General features: G+C 37.4%; 1 long non-coding RNA gene across 1 annotated transcript in view; it reads left to right on the top strand.

The window, feature by feature from the left end:
• Positions 1-13,733: 13,733 nt before the first annotated feature.
• LOC144378376 (uncharacterized) overlaps positions 13,734-22,342 on the top strand; it is a 31,278-nt gene continuing 22,669 nt past the window's right edge. Inside the window, exon 1 of the long non-coding RNA XR_013440037.1 lies at positions 13,734-13,887. This is a non-coding gene — a long non-coding RNA (uncharacterized LOC144378376). The remainder of the gene's footprint in view (positions 13,888-22,342) is intronic.

Here is a 22,342-nt window from a genome sequence, read left to right as displayed (position 1 = left end):
CCTGTGTTTCATCATGAGGAAGTGTCCCAAAAAACACAAATTGAGAGATATTCTATAAACAAATGGACTGTTATTATTTTTTTAATGATAAGGTCATGAAAAATATGAGGAATGGTTCCATATCACAGGAGACCGAAGAGACATGACCCCTGAATGCAGTTTCTAGATCCGGATCTAGAAACTGAACCAGAACAGTGATACCAGAGGCACATTCGGAGAAATTAGAAAAAGGCTTGTAGATTAAATAACGTGATTGTATCAGTGTTGAATTTTTTTGGTTGTGACCATTGTACCTTGCTTATGTAAGAGAAGACCCATATTTTTAGGAAATACACACTAATGTATTTAAAATTAGAGGAAGGGGGTATCATGTCCTCAACTTACCCTCAAATGTTTAAAAAAAGTAAAATACAGGGAGAATTATATATATAGAGAGAGGGGGGGGAATGATAAATTAGCATATAAATCTGGATGAGTGGTACACAGGAATTCTTTGTACTATTTTTCTACTCTTTTATGTTATTTAAAAATACAACAGTTGTTTAAAAGTTTTTTTTTAAAAAAAAATGTCAGATGTCTGGTTAACACTCCCAGAGAAACTGACTTAATTTGCCTAGGATGTCGTCTACATTTTCATCAGGATATTAATCTCTCCCTGGTTGATTTTCTTATGCAGCCAGGATTAAGAACCCCTGGGCTATGCACACCCTGGTGTCTAGAAACACAGAATCTCTACACTACCTATAATTTATAAAAAATGGTTGGAGAAAAAGTTATTGAAGTTGGAGGGTTTTTTTTTAAAATCTCTAAAAAGAATCATTTATCTGGGTCCTAAATACAGATACCTCAAGAGAAAATATATGTATGGGTAGACTATTGCATAAAGCAGCAGAACATAAGATAACAGGCAATAGTAGGAATACACCTGGATTAAAGTTATTTAATTCAGAATTTTAAAATATTCTCAAGAACAATCCAAAGTCAACAAGTGCCTCTGGTGTAGTGGATCATTGCATTGTAAGAGAAAGAACAGAGAACTGTGGTCATCATTTGTAGGCATAGAAATCAGACAGTACTTGTTCCTTTGAAAATATTCCTATTGTGGGCCAGATACTATGTTTAGGTCTTATGTTTATATTAAATTTAAGATAAACTGGGAAATAAAATAATGTGCATTTATTAACTGTTTTACTTTGGCTGCAAGTAATATAAAACCACAATATTAACTGGTTTAAACAACAAGGCAATTTAACATCTAACGTAACAAGAAGTCTAGTGGTTTAACAATGACTTCAAAGATCTGGGTTGCTTCCATCTGTCTGTTCTAGCTCCTTTCATGTGTCATGTTTGCCTTCTGGCTAGCTTTCCTTATACTCCCAAAATGGCTGCTGAAGCTCCAGGCCTCAGATCCAGAAGTAGCAACAACTAGGAAATAAATTTTCTTATTTTTACCTCCTGGAAACATGGAGACTTTTCCCAAAAAGCCTTCAGTAGAATTTCTCTAATGTCCTAGTGTCCCAAATCGGGTTATATGTTCATTCTTAAGCGAATCATAGGTAAGAAAACGGAATTTCTAGTTTGGGCTTAGACTAAACAGGGTATGTCTAGAGGTTGGGGTCACCATCCTCTGAGACATGAGGGGACAGGCTGGGAACCACTGCAAAACTGATATGGAGACAGGGAATGAGCCTTGAGTAATGGTTTTAAAAAAAAAACAGTTTTAAATCAGACATTTCTTCAAGATTTAGGTAGACTTTTACATAAGATAGTAGACATGTGTATACTCAATATAATTACAGATATTTGAGAATTAAGCAATTAAAAATTGAGAGCTGAGTTGTGGGATATGGGGCGGGGGCAGGAGGCACAAGGCTGACCAAGGGATTTGGATCTACCATTAATCAGCTGAAGTATTTGATCAAGTCATTTAATTTTTCTAGACTTCACTTTTTGACTTTAAAAATATGGATTGGGCTGGATGGTTGTTAAGGTTATCGCCAACATCAATCACCTATTAGCCTGTACTCACTGCGTTACGGTTTGAATACGAGGTGTCCCTCAAAAGCTCCCATGTTAATGCAGGAATATTAAGAAGTGAAATGATTGGATTATGAGAGCTGTCATCTGGTCAGTGGATTAATAATTTGAATGGACAAACTGCATGGTGACTGTAAGCAGGTGGGGCTTGGCTGGAGGAAGAGCGTCACGGGGGCATGGCTTGGGGGTGACGTATTTGGTCGCTGGCTCCTTCCAGGTTCTCTCTCTGTTTCCCAGTTGCCATCCTGTGAGTGGATTTTCTTCACCACAACTTATACCATGATTTTCTTCTGCCTGATCTCAGGCCCAGAGTATTGGAGATGGCGAATCACAGACTGGACCTCTGAAACTGTGAACCCAGATTAACTTTCTTCCTCCAAGTTGTTCTGGTTTAGTATCTGGTTTGGTATCTCAGTCACAAAAATGGACAGCAGACTAATGCACATCGTTTACTAAACTCACTACAAAATAAAGGAACTGCAGTGATATTATTTGTAATAATGTCTCTTAAATCATTTTTTAATATTACAGACACAAAATAAGGGAAAGGAAATGCTTTCAAATAATAATTGAGACTTCTGGTTTCTGGTCCTACATGTAAGGAGCGTGGAAATTTTCACTATCTGAACAAATAAAAAGCAAAACTGAAAAATCAACAATTGTTTCCATGTCAGTTTAGATCTGTCTGAGAAGTGAGGCCATGGGGTAAACACCAGCACCAAAACTTGGAGTGACAGATCAATATAGAGAATCACAATTTACCAAAGCAGAAGTCTCCTCAAAACCCAGTACTAAGGTTGCAACGTCTAAACTGTAACTAAGAAGCCACTAGAGGCTCACCGAGGACAATTCTGGGATGGGGAGCAGTCATAGGGAAAGCCCCACACTTTTATTATGAGTTTCAGCTGCAGGAGGAGCTCTATCAGGTTATCTCACCCAAGAGCAGAGAAAAATCCCTTCATGCTTTTGATAGAGGGAGAGGAAAAATAACCATCTTGAAATGTGCCAGAGCATTCTGTTCTTATTAACAAGGTTTTCCCTTGTTAATAAGAGAGAGCCTTAGAAAAAGAATAGGACCTAATCACAAGCACATAGAATGCTTCTCCTGCCCCCACAACCTACCACCACATCAGCTGAGTCCTATTGATCAGCGTCCCTTTTCCCAATACACCATATCTCACTTTCAACAACAAAAAAAATCACAATGTATGGAGAAAGGCAAAGAATTCAGTTTGAAGACAAGAGCAGGCATCAGAACCAGACTCCGGTATGCCAAGGATGTTGGAATTATCAGGCTGAGAATTTAAAACAACTATTATTAATATACCAAAGGTTGTATTAGGTAGAATAGACAATAGGCAAGAACAGAGGTGCAATGTTGACATGTAGAAGTGGAAATCCTATGAAAGAATAAAGAAAAGAAATGCTAGAGATAAAAGAGGAAAACAGTGTGACAGAAATGAAGAATGTCTTTGATGAACTCATCAGTAGACTGGACACAGCTGAGGAAAAAATGTCTGAGCCTGAGGATATCTTTATAGCAACTTCCAAAACAGGAATCATAAGAAAGACTGAAAAAGAAAACAGAACAATTATATACTAACAACTGTGAGACCATTACAGAAGATATTGCATACGAGAAGTGGGACTACACCAGGAGAAATATAAAGGAAGGGGAGAAATAAGTGAAGCAATAATGGCTTTGAATTTTCCCCCAAATTAATACCGGACTCCATACCACAGATCAAGGAATCTCAAGAGATCGCCAAGTAGAATAAATGTTATCTATGTCTATATCTATTTAAGTAGGCATATTATTTTCAAACTGCACAAAATTAAACGTAAAGAAAGAAATCTTGAAAAAAGCCAAAGGGGGCGGAATTTACCTTCAGAGAAGCAAAGATAAGAATTACATTAGACAGAAACCATGAAAGCAAGAAGAGATCAAATACTATATATTAAATATATACAGAAAAAAAACTAATCTAGAATGCTGTACCCTGTAAAATTATCAATCAAAAGTATGTAAGAAATAGAAATTTTTTCAGACAGAAATTAAGGAATGTGTTACTAATAGACGTGCCTAGCAAGAAATGTTAAAACAAGTTCTTCAGAGAGAAGGAAAGTTATATACTTGAAACTTAATGAAGAAAGGAAGAACCCAGGGAAGGAATAAATGAAGATAAAAATGAAACATTCTGTTTTGTTTTGTTTTTAATTCTTAGTGCCCTAAAAAATTGTTCAAAATAATAATGGTAACAAGGTACTTGATTGTGTGTGTGGAGATGCATGTATGCTTATGTATAAATGAAATGAATGATAGCAATAATACAAGGCATGGGAGGAAAAAATAGGATTATTTTGCTATTACAAGGTACGGCGTTGTACTCTACTGCACTGTGTCTGTGAAGTAGAAAAATGTCACTTGAAAGTGGACTTGGGCTTTTGAAAATGCATATTGCAGACTCCAGAGCAAGAAAGAAGTACAACAGATATGCTGAGAACAGACAGAAATAACACAAAATTCTCAACTAAAATGACAAAAGTCAGAAAAAGATTGAAAGGCAAACACAGGAACAAAGAAAGAGGGCAATAAATAGAAAGAAGTGAAATATGTGAGAGATGATGAGTCCAGTTATATCAATAATCACTTTGAGCACCAAAGACCTAAGTACACCAATTTAAGAAAAAACTTGTCGGCTACATAACACAAACAAACAAAAAACCCACAACCAAACTACATATTGTCTTCAAGAAAACCACTGTTTTTTCTTTTTAATTCTTATGTAGTAGAATGTATTTTGACGTATTATATGTATATGGAGTATACCTTCTCATTCTTCTGGTTGTACATGATGTAGACTTACATTGGTCATATAATCATATATGCAAATACGGTGGTAATGTCCAATTCATTCTACTATCTTTCCTATTCTCATTCCCCTTCCTTCCCTTCATTCCCTTTTGTCTAAACCAAAGAATTTCTATTCTTCCCTTCCCATCCCTATGTAATTGTAAATTAGTATTCACATATCAGAGAGAATATTCAGCCTTTGATTTTTTGGAATTGGCTTATTTCACTTAGCATGATATTTTCCAGCTCCTTTCCTTTACTGGCAAGTTTCATTCTTCTTTATGGCCTAGTAATATTCCATTGTATATATGTACCACATTTTCTCTACCCGTTCATCTGTTGGTTCCATAGCTTATGCTATTGTGAATTGAGCTGCTGTAAACATTGATGTGGCTGCATCACTGTAGTATGTCAATTTTAAGTCCTTTGGTCTTATGCCAAAGAGTGGGATAACTGGGTCAAATGGTGATTCCATTCCAAATATTTTGAGGAATCTCCATACCGCTTTCCAGAGTGGTTGCACCAATTTGCAGTCCCACCAGCAATGAGTATACCTTTTCCTCCCACATCCTCACAAATATTTATTGTTACTTATATACTTGATAATTGCCATTCTGACTGGAGTAAGATGAAATCTCAATGTAGTTTTAATTTGCATTTCTCTAAGTGCTAGAGATGTTGAAGAATATTTTCATATATTTGTTGATCAACTGCATTTCTTCTTCTGTGAAGTGCCTGTTCATTTCCTTTACTAATTTATTAATTGGGTTATTTGCTTTTTTGGTGTTAAGTTTTTTGGGTTATTTATATATCCTGGAGATTAGTGCTCTATCTGAAGTACAGGTGGTGAAGATTTTCTCCCATTCTGTAAGCTCTCTTCACACTTCACACTCCTGATTTTTTCCTTCACTATGAAGAGGCTTGTGTGTGTGTGTGTGTGTGTGTGTGTGTGTGTGTGTGTGTGTGTGTGTTTTGCTGGGAATTGAACCCAGGGCCTTATACATGCAAGGAAAGCACTCTACCAACTGAGCTATATTCCCAGCCCCCATGAAGAAGCTTTTTAGTTTGTTTCCATCCCGTTTTTTGATTCTTGATTTTACTTGCATTTTAGAAGTCTTGTTAAGGAAGTCTGTTCCTAGGCTGCCAGGATTGAGAGTTGGGCCTACTTTTTCTTCTATTAGGCACAGGGTTTCTGGTTTAATTCTTAAGTCCTTGATACATTTTGAGTTGAGTTCTGTGCAGGGTGAAAAATAGGGATTTAATTTTATTCTGTTACATATGGATTTCCAGTATTCTCAGCACCGTTTGTTGAAGAGGCTATCTTTTCTCCAATACATGTTTTTGGTGCTTTTGTATAATATGAAATAACTATTATTTATGTGGGTTTGTCTCTTTGTCTTCTATTCTGTCCATTGGTCTAAATGTCTGTTTTGGTGCCAATATCATTTTGTTATTGTTACTATACCTCTGTAGTATAATTTAAGATCTGGTATTGTGATGCCTCCTGATTCACTTTTCTCATTAAGGATTGTTTGGACTATTCTGGGCCTCTTATTTTTTTCCAAATGAATTTCATGACTTTTGTATTCTATAAAGAACTTTTTCGGGATTTTTATAGGATTTGCATTGAATCTGTATGGCACTTTTGGTAGTATGGCTATTTTGACAATGTTAATTCTGTCTGTCCAAGAACATGGGAGACCTTTCTATCTTCTAAGGTCTTCTTCAGTTTTTTTTTCTTTATGTTCTATAGTTTTCATTGTAGAAGTCTTTCATCCCTTTTTAAAAAATTGATTCCGATTTTTTGAGGCTATTGTGAGTGGTATAGTTTTCCTAATTTCTCTTTCAGTAGATTCATCACTGATGTATAGGAATGCAATTGATCTATGGGTATTAATTTTGTATCCTGCTACTTTGCTGAATTCATTTATGAGTTCTGGAAGTTTTCTGGTGAAATTTTTTTGGGTCTTCTAAATACAGAATTGTGTCATCAGCAAATAGGAATAGTTTGAATTCTTCTTTTCCTATTCATATCCCTTTAATTTCTTTCTTTTGTCTAATCGTGCTGGCCAGAATTTTAAGAACTTTGTTGAATAAAAGTGGCAAAAACATGCATCCTTGTCTTGTTCCAGTTGTTAGATGGATGCTTTCAATTTTTTCTCCAATTATAATGATGTTTGCTTTTGGTTTAACATATATAGCTTTTAAAATGTTGAGCTATGTTTCCTATTACCCCTAGTTTTTCTAGTGTTTTAAACATAGATGTATGCTGAATTTTGTCAAATTATTCTTCTGCATCTGTCGAGATAATCATGATTCTTATCTTTAAGTCTATTGATATGATGAATTACATTTATTGATTTCTGTATGTTGAACCAAACTTGCATCCCATGAAATGAAACCCACTTGATCATGGTGTACTAGCTTTTAAATATGTTTTTGTATATAATTTGCCAGAATTTTATTGAGAATTTTTGCCTCTATGTTCATCAGGAATATTGGTCTGAAGTTTTCTTTTCTTGGTGTGTCTTTGTCTGGTTTTAGTATCGGGATGGTACTAGCTGCATAGAATGAGTTGGAAAGGATTCCTTCCTTTTCTATTTCATGGGATAATTTGAGGAGCATTGATGTTAATTCTTCTTTGAAGGTCTGTTAGAACTCGTCTGAGAATTTGTCCGGTCTTGGGTTTTTCTTAGTTGGTAGTCTTTTGATGTCTTCTACTTTATTGCTTGAAATTTGTCTGTTTAAATTGTGTGTGTCCTTCTGATTCAGTTTGGATAGGTCATATATCTCTAATGATTTGTCAATGTCTTCCAAATTTTCTATTTGATTGAAGTATAAATTTTCAAAGTAGTTTCTATTTATTACCTGTATTTCCATAGTATTGGTCATATTTCCCTTTTCATCACAAATTTTAGTAATTTGAGTTTTCTCTCTTTCTCTTCATTAGCTTACTATGGGTTTATCAATTATATTTACTTTTTTAAAAACAAATTTTTGTTTGATTGATTTTTAATTTGTTTCTTTGTTTCAATTTGATTTCAGCTCTGATTTTAGTTATTCCCTGTCTTCTACTGCTTTGGGTGTTGATTTATTCTTCTTTATCTAGACTTTGAGATGTATGTTAGGCTATTTTTTTTTGGCTATTTTATATTCTTTTAATGAGTGAGTTCAATGCAATAATGCAATGAACTTTTCTCTTACAGCTGCCTTCATAGTGTTCCAGAGATTTTGATATGGTGTGTTGCTATAGTTATTTACCTCTAAGTATTTTTTTTTATTTCATCCCTGATTTCTTCTGCTATCCATTGGTCATTCAAAAGCATATTATTTAGTCTGCAGGTGTTAGAGTAGCTTCTATTTTTTATTTTATCATTGATTTCTAATTTCATTCCTTTATGATCCAGTAGAATGTAAGGTATTATCTCTATTTTTATTTGCTAAGAGTTGTTTTGTGGCATAAGATAAGGTCTGTATTAGAGAAGGATCCATGTGCTGCTGTGAAGAAAGTGTGTTCAGTCATTGATGATGAAATACTCTATATATGTCTGTTAAGTCTAAGTTATAGATTGTTATTATATAGTTTTAGAGTTTCTTTGTTTAGTTTTTGTTTGGAGGATCCATTCAGTAGCGAGAAAGGTGTGTTAAAGTCACCTAATATCATTGTTTTGTGGTCTATTTGATTCCTGAAATTTACATGTCTTTGTTTGATGTACATAGATGCTCCATTGTTTGGGGCATAAATATTTATAATTGGTATGTCTTGTTGATGTATAATGTCTTTAAACAATGTGAGATGTTCTTCTTTCTCCCTTCTGATTAACTTTGGTTTGAAATCCAGTTTATCTGATATGAAGATAGAATCTACTCTTTGTTTATGAAATCCATGTGAATGACATAATATTTCCTGTCCTTTTACCTTCAGTCTGTGGATGTCTTTGCCTATGAGGTGAATCTCTTGGAGACAGCATATTGTTGGTTCCTGTTTTTTAATCCAACCTGCCATTCTGTGTCTTTTGATTGATGAGGTTAGGCCATTTGTGTTCAGAGTTATGACTGAGATATGATTTGTATTCCCTGTCATTTTGGTTTATTTCTGGTTTTTAATTTGAATTAGTTTCTCCTGTGATTGACTATTCTTCTAGTGTAGTTCTTCCTTTTGCTGGTCTTCACTTTTATTTTTCATTTCTTCTTCATGAAAATAATTGGTTGAGAATGTTCTGTAGTGCTGGCTTTCTACTTGTGCATTCTTTGAACTTTTGTTTATCATAGAAGGTTTTTATTTCAACTTCAAATCTGAAGCTTAATTTTGATGGACATAGTATTCTTTGATATTCATTTTCTTTCAGAGTTTGGTATATATTATTCCAAGACCTCATAACTTTGAGGGTCTGGGTTGAGAAATCCACTGAGATACAGATTGTTTTCCCTCTAAATGCTACTAGTTGTTTTTCTCTGTTAGCCTTTAAAATTCTATCCTTATTTTGTATGTTAGACATTCTCATAATACTGTGCCTTGGTGTGGGTCTGTTTTAATTTTGTATATTGGAGTCCTGTAAGCCTCCTGTATTTGATTTTCCATTTCACTCTTAAGATTTGGGAAATTTTCTGATATTATTTCATTAAAAAGATTGTTCATTCCTTTGGTTTGTATCCTTGTGCCTTCATCTATCCTGATAAACCTTAAATTTGTTCTTTTCATGTTATCCCATATTTCTTTGAAGTTCTGTTCATGTTCTCTTAAGATCTTTTCTACATAATCAACTTTTTTTCCAGATTCTATATTTTGTCTTTATTGCCTGAAACTCCATATTCCAAGTGGTCTAATATGTTGGTGATGTTTTCCATTGAATTTTTAATTTGGTTTATTGATTTCTTCATTTCAAGTTTTTCTGCTTGATTTCTTTTCAGAATCTCCATCTCTTTTTTGAAGTGATTTTTCACCTTCTATATTTTCTTTCAGATTTCATTTCTTACATCACTGTTTATCTCATGGATCAGTTTAACTATGCATTCTAAACTACTTCTCTAACATTTCTTCAACTGTGGTGTCAATGAATTCTATTATTGAAGCATATTGGTCTGGGGCAATTTGTTCTCTTGTTTTTTCTTGTTATTTGTATCTACCCATCTAGCAGCATGGTTCTGAGGCAGTAGAGTTTTTACCCTGTAGACTTATAGTGTCCCTGAAGGTTTCCAGTGCCTCACCATTAAGAGGGATACAAATAAAAATAGCAACTAATGCAAACAATATACAACCACATAGCTCCTACTATGATGTGTACAATTTTGTTGCAATAAACAGAAATGATATGTTCAGTTATTGCCTACAATAAAAACAATAAGTTTGCAAAATGGTTTATAAGTTCAAATAGTGGACAAAGAAAGAGCAGAAGTGGTGTAGGATGTGATGATTATGAGAAAAAAGGAAAGAAGATAGAAGTACTTCACTGTCTCCAGGAAAGAGGCATGCTCTGGAGGTTTGGATCTGCAGAGCAGTTCACAACTGCTAGTCAACAACGAGACCAAATAGGGCTCAGTGGCAACTTGGGATCTGGCAAATGAGACATCGTGTAGTGATGACTCTAGATCCTGGGACAATTGGACACAATAGAATCCCAGACCCTGATAAGCAAGGTGCAGTAGCAGCACGGACCTCAGAGTGTTTTTTGGACCTTCAAGGACAGGGAGCAGCACAGCAATGACTCTGCTCCTTGAGGATGGGAATTTCAGCGACTCAAGACTCCAGAGAGCTATTCCTATTCTAGGGAAGCAAGGTACTAGAGTTGTTTAGCCTGTAGGGTGGATTACCTCAGCTTATTCAATGCTCCATTTCCTTGGGATGCAAGGTACCATGTCAGATCAGCAAGACTGCTCAGCTAGGCCCAGACTCAGATTCCCTGTGAGGCATGCCACCACTTCAGCTCAGGGACAGGAGAGCATGCCTGCTCTGGGTGGCTAAGGCACTGTTTCCCTGGGAGCCAGGGTCCTGCCTCAGCTTAGACCCCCAAAGGCAGGGTGCAGCAGTGACTGGGAGGGGCAGATGGAGTGGTTCTGTGGCAACTTGACTCCATGAGGTATGGTGTGACACCAGTTTGGCTGAGGAATGGTGAGCAAGGAGGCAGGGGTGTTTCAGGATGGGAGGTGCCATGGCTGCTTGTCTCCAGAGCAAGACACATGGTAGCAGCAGTTCCCATTCTAAGGTGTCACAGCAGCATAGGCCGCTGGAGGCAGAGCCCACTGTCAGCTCCTCCTTTGGGGCCAGTGCAGCTGTGTAAACTCCCAGCTGGACTTAGCACCTTTGGGGACTCAGAGGTCCCCAGTGGTGAGGGCTGCAGGTGTCCACAGTGGTGATGTGCTGCTTACCTTTCTTCACAGGTGAAGTCCCTCCTGGTTCCAAGCTGAGCCTGATGGGCCACAGACAAGGAGTGAAGGCAAGCCGTTCCTTTCTGTTCTTTCTGTTCTTTCAGCCTTTCATGTATCATTGAAGGTCTTCTACCATTTGCATATCCTTTCCCTTCTCTCTCCCTTTCTCTCCCCCCATTCGTCTTTGTTTACTGTTAGTCTTTTCCTCATGCTCTTCCTTCCTGTTCTGTTCTTAGTTGCTCTCTTTATATCAAAAAAGGGTGAGAATTGAACAACAGCAGAGGAGGCAGAGAGGGAAGGTGGGAGGGGAGGGGAGGGGGGAATAGTAGGGGATAGGAAAGGTAGCAGATTACAACAGTCACTAATATGCCATTAGGTAAAAATGTGAGTATGTAACAGATGTGATTCTGCTATCTGTATTTGGGGTAGAAATGGGAGTTCAAAACCCAGTGGAGTCAAATGTATGAAAGATGATTTATCAAGAGCTCTGTAATGTTTTGAACAATCAATAAAAAAAAAAAAGAAAAAAAATTAAGCTTCAGATTTGAAGTTGAAATAAAAACCTTCTATGATGAACAAAAGTTCAAAGAATGCACAAGTAGGAAGCCAGCACTACAGAACATTCTCAACAAATTATTTTCATGAAGAAGAAATGAAAAATTAAAGTGAAGACCAGCAAAAGGAAGAACTACACTAGAAGAATAGTCAATCACAGGAGAAACTAATTCAAATTTGTAGGGAATACAAATCATATCTCAGTCATAACTCTGAACACAAATGGCCTACCGAAACACAGGGCTTCTACTGCTCCTTTGATGTGCTCTGCAACTCTCCTTTAGTTATTATTATTATTTTTTATCAAAATGTGGTTGTTTTTTCATTGTTTTGGTGGTCTTTGTGGGGAGAGCATGAGCACAAGGGGCTTGTTTCTTGCTGACATTGCTCTGCAACGAATGCTTAAAACTCAATAAGGAAATGAACAATTTAATGAAAAACTGGGCAAAAATAAATCTAACAGAGAGCTCACCTGTGAAGATATTCAGATGGGAAATAGGCAAGTGAAGACATGTTTCACATCATATGTTATTAGGGAAATAAAAATTGAATAAAAGATGAGATCCTATTGTACACCTATTACAATAGCCAGAATCCAAAATATGGACACCACCAAATGCTGGTAAGGGTGTGGAACAATAGGAATTCTTGTTCATTGTTGGTGGGATTGCAAAATGTTAGAGCAGTTTGGAAGACAGTGTGACAGTTTCTAGCAAAACTAAACATGTTCTTTCTTTATAATCCAATAATCATGCTCTTACATTTACCCAAATGAGATGGAAAATTATGTCCACACAGAAACCTGCACATAGGTATTTGTAGCAGGTTTGTTCGTAATTGCCAGAACTTGGAAGCCAAGATGTCCTTTTGTACATGAATGGATAAATAAATGGTGGTATATTTAGACAGTGGACTTTTACTCCGCAGTAAAAAGAGATAAATGAACACACCATGAAAAGACAAAGAGGAAACACAGGTGTATATTAATGAATGAAAAAAATTAATCAGATAAAGCTACATACTATATGATTCCAACCATGCAACATTCTGGAAATACAAAACTACAGAGACAGTTAAAATTTCAATGGCTGGCAAGGTTGAGAGGAAGAAATACTAAATAGATCACAGAGGATTTTTAGAGCAGTGAAACTGCTGTAGGATATTATGGAAGATACAGGATGCTGTATTTTTCCAAAACCATAGAACATAACAATACCAGGATGAAGACTAACTTAAAATATGGGCTTTGGGTAGTAACGAATTGTCAGTGCAGGTCATCAGGTAACAAACCCATCACTGTGGTAGAGGAGATTGAAAGTTTGGGGGGCCATGTGTTGGGGAGGCCAGGAGATATGTAGGAAATTTCTGTAGCTTCTGCTCAAATTTATGTCATCTAAATCTGCTCTAAAAAAATGAAGTCTATTTTAAAAAACACACACAATTAAAGCTGTCAGGCCTTCAGAAACAATTTCTTTGTAATTCAGTAAGAATTTTCTGTGTGTCTCTCTCTAACTTTAAGCACTATTATTTTCTTCATAAATGTTTTTTTTTGTTTTTTTTTTTGTTTTTTTTTTTTTTTGGTCTGGGAGTCGGATGAGGAAGGAAAACTACAAGTAGGCAAGGTTTTCAATTTACATTTCCATATGTCTGTACAAGCTGGGCAGCTGCTGCAACTTCTTCATTTCCAAGAAAAAAATTTGGATTCTTTAGGCAGTTACCTAACTGACTACCTAACATTTCTAGAGAAATGCTATTTCTTTAGAAATTACATTTAAGATATTTTCTGAACTTAAGATGTTGCTGTTGAACAAATAACCTGAATTCTGCTAACGTGCAAACAGATGCCGAAACAAAATGAGCAAGGTCAGTGCGACCCCTACTGTCAGAACTTGGGTGTGAGTGACTCCACCACACAGTCCTTTTGTGGAGCTGGGAATCCTGCAGCGATATTTGCCAGTGTAGGAGGAAGGATCGTAGGAGCACATCATGCAAAGCTCCATCATCCTGAAAAAGAGGGCAATACAGACACTTAGCCCTTTCTGGGACAAACACACCGAAAATTCTGGAGACAGAGGGTAAGTTAATGTCAAGGGGTATTTCCTAGTGTTCATCCAGGGGTCTTCCTAAGGCTCTGGCATTTTTAACAAACTTCCCACTCTGTTTCTCTTGTGCTGTTTTTGTCCCTAGATCTCTAGAGGAAAGGTAACTGTGGCTATTGGCTTTTAAAGCTATGGCTAGGAAGGAAGAGAAAAAGGGAGAACAGAGGCTCCCTGACCTTGATCTTTCTCCTGCCCTGGGACATTGCTCGAGATTATGAATTAGCTCTCTTTTAGTTATCTCTATTTCCCTCTAGAAATATTTTCCATCCCAAGCTGGGACACAGCCATTGCATTATGTCATTAGTCTATTTTAAAAGCCGGGCATCATGTGAGGTCTCACACTTCATCACTTCACAATGACTTATGTGTCTCCCGAAGAGCTGTTACCTACACTGGTGAGAAGAGACCCAGAAGGCTACATTCTTACAGTCAGGTAGCAGCACTCACAGCCCAGCTGGGTACAAAGCAGCAGTATACTACAGCATTGTCAGGCGAGGACACGAGTAAAAAACTGAGAATGACCATGTCAGTTTCTGACACCTATTCATCAGCCATGTCGACCCAGGGGAAAGTGGACAGAACTGAGAGAATGAACCAGAAGACTCCAGAGCTTTGATGGAGATAATCAATGCCCTGAACATCCCCGCTGATGGTTCTACTGGAGTATTGGGGTCTTGCTCTTGCATTCCAGTTCCTCGCCCACAGCACCTTCCCCATCTGATTGATCTAACTCCTAACAATGTGCCTGTTTCTGAGACCTGAAGGACTGTGCCTCTATGTGCAGTAAAGAAACCTAGACTTTACCCTCTTCTTCACTTGTTTCCAAAGCAACTCAAACAAGCTCATAAAATGGTCACTTTTTAAAGAAAGTTTATGTGTTTTTATAATAATTTGAGTACCTAAAATGGAATTAATTTTTTAAAAGATGGTTGGTAGTAGGCACTATACTTCATGGGAGGACTAAAGGATTTGTGTTCTTAGGGGTTAAAATAATAAAAATACTTCTTTTATTCCTATAGATAGAACCAACACACTCCATACAATTGCTCTTAGTTGCTTAGTATTTTGGAACCCATAACGTGCTCTCACACTTTGTAAAGGTCTGTTTCATAGAGGGTCATTTTATGTTTATTGAAATTTAAAAAAAAAGACTTTACAGACACAACAGAAGAACATACTTGGAGAGCTGATAAGCTCATCCTGCTCGGGTCGTATTTTTAACACAGAGTTACCTGGGCAGTAAAGGATGAAAGCATCTGAGCCTGGGTTCAAAGCCCACTCTACTGATCAGGCACGGCATGACTTTCAGTGACTTTCAGTGATTTACTTCACACTCGGTGACTAAGTTTCCTCAACAGTAAAATGGAATAATAAGTTAATAGATATGTAAAATACCTAGAGCAGTTCCTGGTGCTTTGGAATTACTCAATTAATACAAGCTGTCGTTATTGAATGTAACAAGCACGTTACTTAGTAGATGTTATTTTATTATAAAAGAAACATCTCAAAACATTGGCTTGTCTTCCTGCATTTACTTATTGCAGATGAAGTGCCAAGTTTAGAAAATATTTGCTTGACAAATAGAATCTCTTTATTTAGACAATATTAATGTTCCCAAAATGTTCTCCAGGGAAGATAGTTTTAATTAGGTTTTGTCCAAATATATATATATATTCAACTTTTGTGGTTTCAATTGTTTTTTGTTTGATTTTGGTTGTGTTTTTCCTTCCCTTGGTATTTCAGTCTATTCTGTGTTCTCATGTTTCTTGCACTTTAAATTGTTTTCCAGACCTTCATTTCATGTCTGTTTGGGCTAGTTAAGCAGGGTCCCTCTAGGCTTTACTGTGAAGTGAGATTCCCAACAGGGTGGCACACATCTTCGTTGGGTGTGTGCAGAAAGGGAACTCAGAATCACTCGCTGTTACTAGTGTGGTCTCTTTCCTGGTAGGGGGCAGGGGCAGGGAAGAGGAGGGATGTGGGTTGATCTCTGATTGGATGCATGTGAACACCTCTGCCGACCTCTTCCTCCCAGCCTACTGCCTCTGAGAGTTGTGTCTACCCACCTAGAGTCCATCTGGGACTCAAAATGAGCACCTGCATTTTCTCCGTTCTCTGAATAAGGCATATTTAACTTATTCATTCGATCTTTAAAGTTTAAGTAAGAATATTTTAACTGTAGAAAGCCATGTAAGAAAACCCAAGTGCCCCACTTCACTTTCCAGTTAGACTTTGTAACTACTGAAAATGGAAATTTAGGTATTTTTTACTTCTTTACCCAGACCACAACTCTGGCCTTGTCTGAGTTCTCTGCTTGTTCAATTACACATTATTTTATCCTTTCATTCTCTTTCTTAAAAAAAAAAAATAAGAGGAAGATATAGATATTTCCCAACACCTCCCTCCTCCACACACACAATGGAAAATCTTCCTTATCACATCCCCTGCCAGAGTGGTGTGTCTGTTACAATTGATGAATCCACATTAACACATCATTATCATCCCCAATCCATGGCATACATTAGTCTTCATGCTGAACGTTGCACCTTCTGTAGGTTTGGAAAAATGAAAATGACATGAATCACAGAGAGGAATTTCACTGCCCTGAATATCCTCTGTGCTTCCATCTAAGCATGCCAATTTCCCTTCAAATCCCTATTAACCACAGATCTTTCTCATAGCTTTGTCCTTTCTACGTCATGTAGTTGGAATCATTTAGAATATGGCTTTTTCAGATTCGATTCTTTCACTTAATAAAATTTAGTCAAGGTTTCTCCACAGTTTATTAGTGCATTTCTTTTTAGTGCTAAATAATGTTCCACTGGCTGATGTACCAGTACAGCTTTTTAAAGTGTGGAGGCATGATTTAAGGTAAATATCAAACAGGACATCTCCTGGGTTGTATGGTAAAAATATGTTTAGTTTTGTAAACAACTGCCAAACTGACTTCTGAAGTGACTGCACCATTCAGCATTTGCACCAGCAGTGAGTGAGAGTTGCTGTTGCTCTTCATCCTTACCAGCATTTGGTGTTGTCAGTGTTGGGATTTGGGCCATGATAGTCATGTGATGGTATTTTATTTTTTTCAAAAATTGTATCTCACTAATGACATGATTTGGACTATCTTTTTATATGTTTATTTTTCATCTGACTATCTTCTTCACTGAACTGTCTTTTAAGATCTTTTGACCACCTTTAATTGGTTAGTTCATTTTCTTGTGGATGAGTTTAAAGAGTTCTTTATATATTTATATTATGCTCCTTTATCAGACATGTCTTTTGAAAACAGTTTCTCCCAGTGTGTGGCTTGTCTTTTTATTCTCTCAGTAGAGTCTTTCAAAGGGCATACATTTTTAATATTAATGAAGTCTAGTGTACCAATTCTTTCTCTCATGAATCATGACCTTGGTGTCATATCTAAAAAGTCATCACCAAAACCAAGGTCATCTAGATTTTCTCCTTATCTTCTAGGAGTTTTGCAGTTTTGCATTTTACACGGATCCATTTTGAATGACTGTTCTTTTCTTTGAAGGGGTGAACTCTGGGTCTAGATTCATCTTTATACATGTGGATGTCCAGTAGCTCCAATATCTTTTGTTGAAAGACTGTCTTTGGTCTATTTTGTTCCTTTACTCCTTTGCCAAAGATCAGTTTGACTCTATTTACTGGGGTCTATCTCTGAGTTATTTATTCTGTTCCATTAATCTATTTTTCACTAATATCACACTGTCTTGGTTATTATAGATGTGTAGTAAATCTTGATGTTGAGTGGTGTGAGTCTTAACAAACTTCTTGTTTTCCCTTCAAAATTTTATAGGCTATTCTGTTTTTTTCTCTCTCCCTATAAGACTTAGAATCAGTCTTTTCCACAAAATACACAATGAAATTTTAATTTCAATTGCTTTAGATTGGAATTATCAAATTGGAAAGAATTGACATCTTGACAATATAGAGTCTTTTCATCTAGAACATGGAATATCTCTCCATTTATGTAGTTCTTGTTTGAATTATTTTATCAGAATTCTGTAGTTTTCCCTATGTAAATCTTACACATATTCAATTAAATTCATACCCAAATTTTTTTGGGGGGAAGCATGGTACTGAGTTTTAAATTGACTTTTTAGAATTGGTGTCATATCCTTAAACTTTGCTAAAATCATCCCCCACCCCCTTAGTAGAAAATCTGCTTCTGAGATTTTCTCTCTCTCTCTCTTTCTCTCTTCCCCCGGCCCTTTGGCAGAGAAGGGGTGCCAGGGCCTTGTGCATGCTAGGCAAGTGTCCTACCACTGAGCTACATCCCCAGCACTGAATTTTCTATATACATGAAAATTTTATTTCTATGCATATCTTGTTGTGTTAGCTAGAACTCCCAGTACAATGTTGGAAAAGTGAGATGGAATGACCTTGCCTTGATCCTGAACTTAGTGGCAAAACTTCTAGTTTCTCACCATTAAGTACAATGTTAGCTCTAGGAGCTTTTGTAGCTATTGCTTATCAAACTGAGGAAATTTCCTCTTTAGTTCCAATCTGCTGAGAATTCTTAGCATGACTATATATTAAATTGTGTCAACTGCTTTTCCTGCGTTTATGACCAAGTGATATTTCCTATTTAGCCTGGTGATATGATGGATTACCTTGATGGATTTTAGAATGTTGAATCATCCCTGCATACCTGAGATAACTCCCACTTGATTATGGTGTGTGATTCTTTTTATTCATTGTTAAATTTGATTTGTTAATATTTTGTTGAGGATTTTTATATTTATGTTCAGGAGAGATATTCATGTCTGTACTTGCCATTCTTATAAAGTCTCTTTGTGATTTTGATATATATGTTTTTTACATTTGACTTTTATTCTGAAATTAATATGGCTATTCACACTTCTCTTTTGATGGTATATCTTCTTTCTATTTATTTATTTATTTTAAATATTTTATTATTTTTTTTAGTTGTCAATGGACATTTATTTTTATTTATTTGTACGTGGTGCTGAGAATCAAACCCAATGCCTCACACATTCTAGGCAAGTGCTCTACCACTGAGTCACAACTCCAGTCCCCATTCATTTATTTTTAACCTGTGTGTGTATTCATATTTAAAGTAGATTCCTTCTAGAAAACATAGTATGACATATAGTGTGACAATATTTATGTTTTCATTGGGGTATTCAGATCATTGATGTTTAAAATGGTTATTGATACAGTTGGATTAATATTTACCATATTTGTTACTGACTTCTATTTGTTGTTCTTGTTTTTTGTTCCCATTTTAATCTTTGACTCTTTCATCTATTATGGTTTTAATCATGCATTTTATATTAATCCATTTTCTCTCCTTGGCATAGTTTGTGTTAACTTTCTATTGCTATGACAAAATACCTGAGAAGATCAACTTAGAGGAGAAAAAGATTTATTTTGGCTCATGGTTTTAGAGGCTTCAGTGCATAGTCTCCTGGCCCTAATCACTGTGGGCATGTAGTGAGGAAGAACATCATTGCAGGAAGCGTGTAGTGCAGCAAAGTTACTCACCTCATGGTGGCCAAGAAGTGTGTGTATATGTGTGTGTGTGTGTATTTATATATTTTATATATATTATATATTTATATATTATATATGACTTTACTTACATGACTTTTATTCTGAAATTAATATAGCTATTCATGCTTTTCTTTTGATTATTGTTAGCATATATATATAGAAAGAGAGAGAGAGAGAGAGATCCTCTTTGAGAATACGTCCCCAGTGACCTACTTCCTTCACTAGGGCCCACACGGTAAAATTTTCACCACCTCCAATAGCACCATGAGCTGGGAACTAAACCTTCAACACATGACCCTTTGAAGACATTCAGATCCAAACTGTAACACAATGATACAAGTTTTTTTGTTTGTTTTTTCATTTTGACTTTTTAAAGTGTATGCAATATACATTTAGAGCTAATCCAAGTCCATCTTCAAATGACACTATACCACTCCATGAGTAGCACCTCATTATGACAAAATGATTCTAATTCTTCTTTCATCCCTTATATCATTATTGTCATTCATTTCTCTTATATATAAACATAAGCACATATGTGATAGACATACATGTAATCAAATATATTGTTGATATAATTTTAGGCAAACTTATCTGTTAGGCCAATTAACCTTCATTTACTCCTTATTGATGCTCTTCTTTTAGGTATGTAAATTTCTGACCTATATCATTTCCCTTATCATCAAAAATTTATCATAATATTTCTTTCAAGGCAAGTCTAAGAGAAACATATTCCTTCAGTTTTTTATTGTTGAGCAAGTCTTTATTTCTCCCTATTTTTTAAGCAATAGTTTTCAGGGATAGAGAATTTTAGGTTGGTGAAATTTTTCTCTCAACAATTTAAATATTTTATTCATTTCTAGCTTACATGGAGAGGTTGGCTATAATTCTTTTCTTTGTTCCTCTATAGGTAAGGCATATTTTTTCTCTTCTTCTTTCAGGGTTTTTTCTTTTTCTTTCCTCTTCCTCCTCCCCTTCCTCCTCCTCCTCCCTTCCTCCTCCCGTCCTTCCTCCACTCCTCCTCCTCCTCTCTCCTCCTCCTCCTCTTCCTCCTCCTCTCCTCCTCCTCCTCCTCTTCCTCCTCCTCCTCCCCTTCCTCCCTCCTCCTCTTCCTCCTCCTCCTCTTCCTCCTCCTCCTCTTCCTTCTCCTCCCCCTTCCTCCTCCTCCTCCTCCCCTTCCTCCTCATCTTCCTCCCTTCCTCCTCCTCCTCCTCCCCTTCCTCCTCCTCTTCCTCCCCTTCCTCCTCTTCCTCCTCCTCCTCCCCTTCCTCCTCCTTCCTTCCTCCCCTTCCTCCTCCTCCTCTTCCTCCTCCTCCTCTTCCACCTCCTCCTCTTCCACCTCCTCCCCTTCCTCCTCCTCCCTCCTCCTCCTCCTCCTCTTCCTCCTCCTCCTCTTCTCCCTTCCTCCTCCTCCTCCCCTTCCTCCTCGTCTTCCTCCCCTTCCTCCTCCTCCTCCTCCCCTTCCTCCTCCTCTTCCTCCCCTTCCTCCTCTTCCTCCTCCTCCTCCCCTTCCTCCTCCTCTTCCTCCCCTTCCTCCTCCTCCTCTTCCTCCTCCTCCCCTTCCTCTCCTCCTCCTCTTCCTCCTCCTCCTCCCCTTCCTCCTCCTCCTCCTCTTCCTCCTCCTCCCCTTCCTCCTCCTCCTCTTCCTTCTCCTCCCCCTTCCTCCTCCTCCTCCTCCCCTTCCTCCTCGTCTTCCTCCCCTTCCTCCTCCTCCTCCTCCCCTTCCTCCTCCTCTTCCTCCCCTTCCTCCTCTTCCTCCTCCTCCTTCCCCTTCCTCCTCCTCTTCCTCCCCTTCCTCCTCCTCCTCTTCCTCCTCCTCCCCTTCCTCCTCCTCCTCCTCTTCCTCCTCCTCCCCTTCCTCCTCCTCCTCCCCTTCCTCCTCCTCCTCCCCTTCCTCCTCCTCCTCCTCCCCTTCCTCCTCCTCCTCCTCCTCCTCCTACTCCTACTCCTTTTGGGGGGTACTTGTTCTTCTTGGTGTTCTCTGAGTTTCCTGGATCTGTGTGGTTTGATGTCTGCCATCAATTTGGAAAAATCTGAGTCACTATTCCTTCATCTATTCCTTCTGCTCCTTTCTCTCTTTTTCTCTTTTTTGGTATTCCATTCTGTATATATTGCATCTTTTGTTGTTGTTCCACAGTTTGTGGATATCCTGTGGTGTTATTTTTTCTTTATTCTCTTTGCTTTTTAGTTTTGAAGATTACTATTGATACAGCCTTGATTTCAGGATTTCTTTCCTCGGTTGTGTCCTGTTTTCTGATAAACCCATCAATGGCACTACTCATTTCTGTTAGTGTTTTGTTTTGTTAATCTCTAGAACTTGTGTTTGGTTGTTTCTTGGGATTTCTATTTTACTGCTTGCCTAGTCCATCTGTATTTACATACTCTCCATTCCATGCCCTATAGCCCATAGCATATTAATCATAGCCATTTAATATCCCTGATCTTACAGTTCTGACTTCCCTGCCATGTCTACTTGGGAAGCTTGCTTTCTCTTCAGACTGTTTTGCCTTTGGTAATGCCTTGCAGTTTTTTCTTTATGGCTGAATGTGTACTGGATAAAGCAACTGCTGTAAATAGGCCTTTAGTAGTACATAGTAAGGTGCTAGGAGTGACACAGTCTATAGTCCTGTAAATAAGCCTCAGTTATCATGTGCCTGTGCCTCTGAACTGTAATTTCTCAGCCCTCACTCACTCAGTGAGACAGGATGGCTGGACTTGGTTGGAGTTGGATATTTCCCTTCCTCAACTGGAGGAAGGCTAGAGTGGGCTGGAGTAGTGAAAATGAAAGCTAGGCTTGAACTGAGTGTTTCCTTCCCCCTGGTCAGTTAGGCTCTGCTTAAGTAGTTTCTTTGGAAGGCAGATCTTGTTAAAATAGCTCTCTGATATACTTAAAAAT

This window comes from Ictidomys tridecemlineatus, chromosome 6, assembly GCF_052094955.1.
Source record: "Ictidomys tridecemlineatus isolate mIctTri1 chromosome 6, mIctTri1.hap1, whole genome shotgun sequence".
Taxonomy (NCBI): Eukaryota; Metazoa; Chordata; class Mammalia; order Rodentia; family Sciuridae; genus Ictidomys; species Ictidomys tridecemlineatus.
Note: the sequence above shows the minus strand (reverse complement) of the source record. Positions and strands in the feature narration are given on the sequence as shown.